Source organism: Quercus lobata, chromosome 1 (assembly GCF_001633185.2).
Source record: "Quercus lobata isolate SW786 chromosome 1, ValleyOak3.0 Primary Assembly, whole genome shotgun sequence".
Classification (NCBI taxonomy): domain Eukaryota; kingdom Viridiplantae; phylum Streptophyta; class Magnoliopsida; order Fagales; family Fagaceae; genus Quercus; species Quercus lobata.
In genome coordinates, this window is record NC_044904.1 from 16,968,115 (window position 1) to 16,977,368 (window position 9,254).

The following is a 9,254-nucleotide window of genomic DNA, read 5'->3' on the forward strand; positions in this document are numbered from 1 at the left end:
TATAGGAATACTAAATCTACAATTACACGTACAAAAAAAAGGCTCTTTACCAAAACTGACTCCTAGCATTTTTGGAATTCTTTGATAAGTCAAATACAAATTTGTAACACATCCTCTCAATCAAATTTGAAAAACTTAGGTTATGTTTCGTAACAGGTTTTTGTTTTCTATTTTCAAAAACTTGTTTTTGAGAATATAAATAAAAAACAATTTTCTTGTATTTTTTAAATTAAAAACATGTTTGGTTAATTGAAATTAAAAAGATAGTTTTTTGAAGAAAAAAATAGAAAATACTAAAATATGTTGTTATTAAGATTTGAAATTTAATGCTAACTCATTAAATGAGTCAGATTCTTTAAATTAAATGCGCGTTTTCATTGATTTTTGAAAATTAGAAACTGAAAACAGCATTTTACATGTTTTTAGTTTCCTTCACAGATTGAGTTTTGAGAACAGTTTTTGTTTTCTATCCATTTTGGGTTGCCAAACAAGTTTTTTAGTTTCAAAAATAGAAATTTTTTTTTGAAAACAGAAAATAAAGGGAAAAGACAATTAGCAAAATACCCCTACTGTTTCTCAAAAAAAAAAAAAAACCCACTACTACCACAATACAAAAACTATTGGCTCCATACATTTTGAATTACTTTTAAATTCAAAAACAAATTCTATCTTATCTTTTTAATCAAATCTTAAAAAACCTAATACTTCTTGTAAGGACACAATTTGTAACGACCCATAATAATGTTGAGTTCGAAAGTAAAAAGGCCCAAACAATATCACTTATAGAGCGTGGGTTTGAAAGGCTAGGTCTTGGTCACCGGACGGTGGTTCGGGCTGGCTCCGGTTAGTGAATCTCATCCGAGGAGTCTTGGGAGCTCTATGCTCTTCTTATTCTCCTTGTTTCTAGGACACCATGGCTGGGAGGACGGGTTGTCCCCCCCCCCCCTTCTCACACTGCCTCTCTTATCCTATTATACGGGCATTTATCATCTTACCAGCGTCCACGTGTAAGCTCAATTCCCTAGGACTTAAGACTTGTCCTGTCAACCCATACCTAAAGTGGTTGGGGGTGGTTGTAAAAGCTGAAGAGTATGGTTTTGTCAGGTGCAGAGTATTGAATGGCAATAATGGCAGCTTTCCCTTTGTCTTTGGTCGTTATACTATCCAGCGTCTCCTTCTCTATTGATAGAGATATTTTAGATTTTTTCCTAAACTGTTCCCATACCATTTTTTTCCCTTTCTTCCAGGGGGACCTCGGATATGCCGAGGACAGAATCATCATCGGCTATGTCTCAAGACTATTTGGACTTTTATTACACATCCTCGGCTATACCCTTCCTCGGCTAGGGTCTTGGGCCCCAATGTAAAAATAGGCCAGGGCCACAAATTATTGGGCCACAGAATAGCCCCTCAAAATCCTGCTGTCCGACCTCTTGGACGGAGATGAGGGTTTTGGTGATGCCAAGCCTTTATTACAGTTCGTTTAGCTCTGCCCTTCATTAATGTTGGTGTCTCTTCATCTGCTTAGGAAATGCGCCGGGTTACGAGACATTCTTCTAGATTTACACACGATGCGCTCACATCGTTTCAGTGTACGAGACGCGTCTTTAATAAATTGCCTTTACTAGGCCAGTCAAATCTAACAGTTACAGATGACATTGGAGAGTTGAACAGACACTACCTTACTTGCAGATCTTCTTAGAGATATGTACAGATTAAATGCCACTGAATTCACCTTCCATATAAGAAGCCAAACGAGAGGGTATTCCCTTCGCGTAAAGACTCTTTAACCTTCCTAAAGCCTCAACCCTCAAGCTGTATTCTAAGTTTTCCTTATCAGCATAGCCACAACTTATAGTGTGACACATTTGAAGTAGGAGTGGGGATGAAAAGATCATATCCTTCTCAGAAGCGTTCTGTCCCTCCGAAACTTAAGATGGCTCAATCAGGACAGGGATGGCAGAGACTCAAGATACCTCTCATCCTCCCTTCAGCCAAAATCCAAAGCAGGGGCTCGTCGCGTCAAACTTTTGGTGCGACTGAGCTGGGGTCACCCATTATCAATACCAGCCGCTCTCTTATGAGCATAGCTAACATGGCACCAACGTGTTAGGAGTCAGGACTGACGCAGGGACAAAGTATCCCTGCTTCTTCCTCTCTTCTTTCACTGGTGCCTCCTTTTGCCTCCCCTTCTTCTTCTTTCCCATCACCAGATCCATCCTGGTGCTTTTCCTTCTTCCTCTTCTTCTCCTCTTCCACCAAGGGAGGTCCTCCTCTCAATATGGGTGCTACTGGGACAGAATTTGGAAAGACTTGGGAGCATAGCTTAAAAAGATTTCTGGCTGTTTGTTTGTTTTGTTGTTTTTTGTTTGTTTTTGTAATTCGTTTTCTATATAGGCTTGTTTAAGCCCTTCATTGTACACTGTAATACCTCTTTATATTAATAAAAGTCATCATTGCTTTATTTCGTATATTCTACCTCTTTTTTCTGAAATAGTTATGCCATGAATAGACGTACTACCATATGACTCTTTTTTTTTTTTTTTTTTTTTTTTTTTTTTTTTTTTACATTCCGAACGATGCTTAAGGCCAAAATCCCAGTTAATAAAAAGACCTTGCCCTGTGCTTATTGAAACTATCTGGCATAATAATGCCGATTTGAACAAATGATACTTAGGGCAGAAACCCTTACTAAGAAAAAAGAAAAAGATATTATGATGAGCTTATTAGAGCTGTCTGGCATAATAACGCCGACCTGAGAAAACAATACTTAGAGCCGAAATCCCTTATCAAGAAAAAAGATGTTACTATGAACTTATTGGAGCTATCGTGTACAATAAGACCGACCTGAAAAGGGGTTGTATACCCCAAACTTGAACGAGATGATGGCCGAATGCTCGGTGTCGTGTAGGAAGTAATCGTCCTAGGATATATAACCCAAAATGAACAGCCCTTGCAAGTCGCTGAGTAATAAGGCGTTTCGTCATCTTCCTAATGACCTTCATAACCTTAGCCTTTTCTGGTATTTGGTCCAAGGATTGAGCGACTTAGAATTCTCCTTAAGCACCCGACTTTTCCATAGGTTTGAGTCCGAGGACCATGCAATACCTTGGTTCTGTCCAAAACTTGATTTTTTAAGTAGTTGGTTTCCCCATAGGTTTGAGTCCGAGGACCATGCAATACCTTGGTTCTATCAAAAACTTGATTTTTAAGTAGTTGGTTTCCCCATAGGTTTGAGTCCGAGGACCATGCAATACCTTGATTCTGTCCAAAACTTGATTTTTAAGTAGTTGGAGGAATTAACCCCTCGGCTATGGCGTGGGACCTTGGTTTAGGGGGATTAGCTCCTCAGCCAAGCCCCTAGAACCATCCATGCTGCTGACGCTACGAAGCGCAGCCCCTAGTGAAGAAACGCAGCCCCTAGTGGAACTTTACGCTAGAACACTACATCCGGCTGTTGGAAATGATGTGAGGGATTATCTCAACCCACCACCTGTGCCAAGACACAAGCCTTCCCCACAGACGGCGCCAATTGTAAGGACACAATTTGTAACGACCCATAATAATGTTGGGTTCGTGAGTAAAAAGGCCCAAACAATATCACTTATAGAGCGTGGGTTTGAAAGGCTAGGTCTTAGTCACCAGACGGTGGTTCGGGCTAGCTCCGGTTAGTGAATCTCATCTGAGGAGTCTTGGGAGCTCTATGCTCTTCTCATTCTCCTTGTTTCTAGGACACCATGGCTGGGAGGACGGGTTGTCCCCCCCCCCTCTCACACTGCCTCTCTTATCCTTTTATACGGGTATTTATCCTCTTACCAGCGTCTACGTGTAAGCTCAATTCTCTAGGACTTAAGACTTGTCCTGTCAGCCCATACCTAAAGTGGTTGGGGGTGGTTGTAAAAGCTGAAAAGTATGGCTCTGTCAGGTGCAGAGTATTGAATGGCAGTAATGGCAGCTTTCCTTTTGTCCTTGGTCGTTATACTATCCAGCGTCTCCTTCTCTATTGACAAAGATATTTTAGATTTTTTTCCAAACTGTTCCCATACCGTTTTAACCCTTTCTTCTAGGGGGACCTCGGATATGCCGAGGACAGAATCATCCTCGGCTATGTCTCAAGACTATTTGGACTTTTATTACACATCCTCAGCTATACCCTTCCTCGGCTAGGGCCTTGGGCCCCAATGTAAAAATGGGCCAGGGCCACAAATTATTGGGCCACACACTTCTAAAATACAAATTTTATTGGCTCCAAACATTTTGGATTACTTTCAAATTCAAAAATAAATTCTAGTTTATATTTTAAATCAAATCTTAAAAACCTAATACTTCTAAAATACAAACTATAGTTACTCAGAAAATAAAGGCCCAAGCCCACTAAGAACAATGGTATCTTGTCTTTCAAATCAAGTCCAAACAATAGAATTTCTTTAAAGAGTAGGAAAATACTTCAAGTGCAATTCTAAGCCAGGTTCAAATCTAAGGCCAAAGAGCCCGGAGTAACAGAGAGGTATAACACAAGTAGAGAATTAAAAAAAAGCTCTCCTAGGGCAGGTTCGAGGATTAGGTTCTTATATATATTTTGTTTAAGTTCTACACTAGATAATGCACTGTTCACTTTCTTATTTTTCTATTTCTTAGAGAAAATGCCCCCCCCTCTTTCTGGGAGATTCCCCTCCTTTTATATCCCCATTTCTTGCATCTCAACCCTCCACCTATATGCCTCTAGGCTTTCTTAAGGATACTTGTCCCATCAAAACTTTGCTGAAGGTGGTGGAAGGGGCTGCTAGCTGTGAAGTTATTGTTCAAGGGTCATTTCCTCATTAATGCAGCTGATAAGGTTGGTACAAGACATTCAATGCGGAGGAGGGAAGTGTTCCTTCCAGGAAACTTCCTCCTATCATCCTTGTCTGCATCTCAACCCCTTCTCTTTACCCTAGAACATCACAAGACACCAATTGTCTTGACTCTGTTTCCATCCTTGTGTGGGTGAAACCCTCAGAACACATTTATCTCTACGGGCTTGGACCAAGCAAATTATTCCCTGGTCCGATCCTCCTCGGTCCTCGGACCCCCCACACAAACTTTATTGGCTCCAAGCTGTGATTGGATTAATTATTTCATTTATGGTGGCAGAAAAAAAAGAATTAAGTGAAAATTATTGGCAATATTTTATTGCCTATAAAATTCTCATTCTGAACAATAACTAGTGTATTCCTCACCTTAGACCAATATAACCTTCTTTTTAATGTTATTTTTAATCAGGCAACAAAAAGGTGCCCCAATTAGTTGGATTTTCAAATGTTTGTTGAGATTTTTTTTTTTTTTTGTAAATGCTTTTGAAAATAAAATAGGAGCATAATTAGAAAATTAATAAATTAATAACAACATATCCTGTAAGTTGTATTACTAGGGGAAAAAATTATTCATTGTATTACTCAAACTTTCCTGTAAAAGTTGTCATGTTTTTATTATTATTTTCAGACTTCCATATCTTGAAAGGATCTCCACCTCTTATGGTAATTAATATTAATACCTTTTTTCTTTATCAAGATAATGCATGTCCCCCCTCAAAAAAAGAAAAAAAGAAAAAAAAAGTTAATGCATGTTCGTGAATTAGGTTATAAAAATGACAAATTACAGTAAACCCATTTATGGCCGTTTGCGCTTTGACTATACGTAGTTTAAAATTTAACACTTTGCCGACCTGAGAATATCTCCGTTAGTTTTCTATTACCCACCTCTTTTAAAAACACTTTTCTAAGACTAAAACAAATTTAAAACGAATCAAAGAGTTAGGGTTTGAATTTTTTACAAAAAGTGATGAACATTACAATCGAAATTCCAAACAATTACATCCAAAATTTTGAAATTAAAACTAGTACAAATGAGTCGACATGAGGGGGAGAGAGAAGGGAAAGTTACTGGTGGGAATCAGGTGCTGATAGTGGAAGATGACCTTAGAGAAATGGGGAAAAAGGCTACTAAGTCAATGGCGTCTCTGCCCTCTGTGATGAGAACCTCGAGACCTATTGGTAGTTTTTTTTTTTTTTTTTTCTCTGTTTGGTCGCAGATCAGATGGTGCACAACCTCATTTGGTTAATATTCAATTTCAATATGTAGATTGTTTTTTTAGATCTTAATTTTTATTTTTTTTTAGTTGTGTATGTCAGCATGTGCCTCCTCAAAATTACGAAGTAGCTCCCCCACTTTGCCCTCTTATAAGGACATTTTTGAGCGGTGAATTTTAAAATTCTCAATTGAAGCACTAAGCCTGATTTTTTGAGGCGATGTGGCAGTTGGGAAAAATTATATATAAAGGTATTTATTTCTTTAAAAAAAAATTATTTCTGATATTGAATTCTGGTGTTGGTGGACTGGTGGTTTTCTTGCCATGGATTATGGCAAAAAGTTGCAACACTCGAATGTGTACTCTACCAGTGTACTCTACCGTTCATACCAAAAGGAAGTACGTTCATGAATATGGGTTTACAATTTTTACAAATCTACTTTTGAATTGAGTCTATTTATAGTGGTTTCAGAGAATAAACTCCATTTTGAATTGATATGCTTGATGATATGTAGTAGACTCTAATTAAGCCAAATTTTGTTTAGAGATAATTATCTCTATTTATCTATTTTGATAAAGATCATATTTTGGTAAAGATAATAATTAACAAAGATAAATAATTATCTTTATTTTATTTTATTTATTTATGTTAATAAAGATAATTATCCATCAATTTTGGATGACACATGTCATCATATGATTCAATTAATTTAATGACACATAAATTTGGAATTTGTCACTAAATTTTGATGTGGCATTTTATAATTGGATTAAAATTTTGCCTCCTACAACATTATTTACTAATGTTAATATATATATATATATATATATTATTGTGGAAGGAGGAAGCCCAAAGAAGGAAGATCATCAAATCGAGTCGACTTAAGGAGCAATTGGGCCCAACTATTCACCAACTCAAGCGTAGCACAATCAAGATAATCCAGATAGTGAAACCGAGGAAGGCGGCCCTCCCGAGGAGCGTCGAGAGACTTTAGACAAATCACCAAGGCCATAGGACTAAAGGTCGAGGAAGGAAGTAGAGACATGTAAGCAATGAGAGGAGGAAGTTTCCAGATAAAGTACCCATCACCTCCACATTTAATGCACTATACCAATTCAGCTTGCCACATCAATGGCAGAATGGCCCCTGAACAGTGCCCCACAACTTGCATCCTACTCTACCACCACCAGCAAAGCAACGATGGGACAAGTATCTAAGGAAGGATCAACGACCATCCAAGTGGAAGGCTAGGATGCAATCCTAGTAGCTATATATAGTAAGGAAGATCCTCCTAAAAGGTGGATTAGAAAAAGAAATAGAAAGTAAAGAGAGAGGAATTAAAAATTGTATAACTGAGAAGTGTATAATCCAAAGAATCATTGCTCCTCGGCCAGCCTGAGGAAGAACTTGAATAAAAATCCTTGCTTTTCTCTCTATCACTCTCTTCTTAAACTATTGTCTTAGCAATTTCCTTTCTTTAAATCACCAAGTGAAGCTATTACGGCTCGAAAGTTTGACCTCAATAATCCACCTCTACAAATTAATTGCATTGAGCTTGCTTTTCAACCCATTCCTCTTTTAATTGGGCCTAATCATTGGTTCCCCTACAATTGGCTCCATCTGTGGGAAGGTCACCTTAAATCCTTACTCATAGTTTTGAGTGACTAAGAAATGGCAAACTCAAGGAGAAGTGGAACTATGGCTCAAAGCGAAGGACAAGAGTTAGTAGGATCCAGGCATAAGGATGAGTTTATGAACCTTGAACATAGAAGGGATTAAGCTCTAGCTCAATCTCTCAATATAAGGGATGCACCTGTTCATTTAAATCACACAAATCAAAGCCACTATGTGTCCTCAAGGCACGTTCCAAAAAACCAGGAGATGCATGATCTCAGAGTGGAGGTTCGTCACCTACGACAATGGCTTCATCAAAGAGTGCACATAAGGGAGTCCAGGACCCATTCACCAAGGAAAAGTTCCAGCTCCGTAGATGAGCAAAGCTATAGACAGAGAACTAAGAGCCCACGAAGTGAGGTCCATGCAAAACCTTCTCATTCAATGGGGGGAGAAAGGCATCCTCATAGAAGACATAGGACACCTCCCTTAGGAAACTTGGGGAGTGATGCCATAAGTAAAGCCCTGTGTGAGATTTCTTAGTCCCCTTTCTCTCGCTATATTAAGAATGCTGAGTTGTCCCACCATTTTACGTAGCCAACATTCACCATTTATAATGGAAAAACAGATCCGATGGAGCATGTAAGCCATTTTAATCAGAAGATAACCATTCACTCCAGAAACAAGGCCCTCATATGCAAGGTTTTCCCTTCCAGCCTCGGCCCCATGACCATGAGATGGTTTGATGGGTTGGAGAAAGATTCCATAAGGTTATACGAAGAATTACCTAGGGCTGTCCAGATTGATTCGGCAACCTGACCCACCCGAAGAACCGACCTGATCCGACCCTACTTCTCCGGCAGGTCAGCGGCGGGTCTTCACCACCAGAAACCGATTCCGGTGGGTCGGTATCGGTTTTCCTCCCCTAAAACCCAAAAAACCCGAACCGACCGAAAGATTTCCAGATTCCAGCAAAATTTCCAAAATTCGGCGATAATTTTCCAGAATCCCGCGAAGAAACCTAGAATCCGGCGATATTTCCCTTAGATCTGGTGAGATTTTGACCGGATCTGGCGAAATCTCATCAAATCCAATGAGATTTTCGCCGAAACTAGCGAAATCTCACAGAACCTAAGGGAAATATCGCCGGAATCTGCATTTCTTCGTCGAATCCGTGTTTTTTTCTCCATTTTCTCGCCATCTTCTCAGATCTATGATCTGACTGACCCGCCCACCACCAGTTGATGATCTGAACCACCCGACTCGTTTACTCTGGCGGGTCGGCGGCGGGTGCATTTTTTTCCCACCCGATTCCGGCGGATCGATTTCGGGTTGGGCACAAACCCAACCCAGACCGACCCGTGGATAGCCTTAGAATTACCATGGTTGTTCGATGCTAGATTTGTTACATGTAGTAGGGTCCCCAAACCCTTGGATTCCCTAGTTTCTATGGCAATGAGGGAGAGGGAGTATTTGAAAACATATTCGGACAAATATTGGGAACTCTTCAACGAGATTGATGGAGACTTTGATGACGTGGCAGTCCAAACCTTTAAAATAGGGCTCCCGATG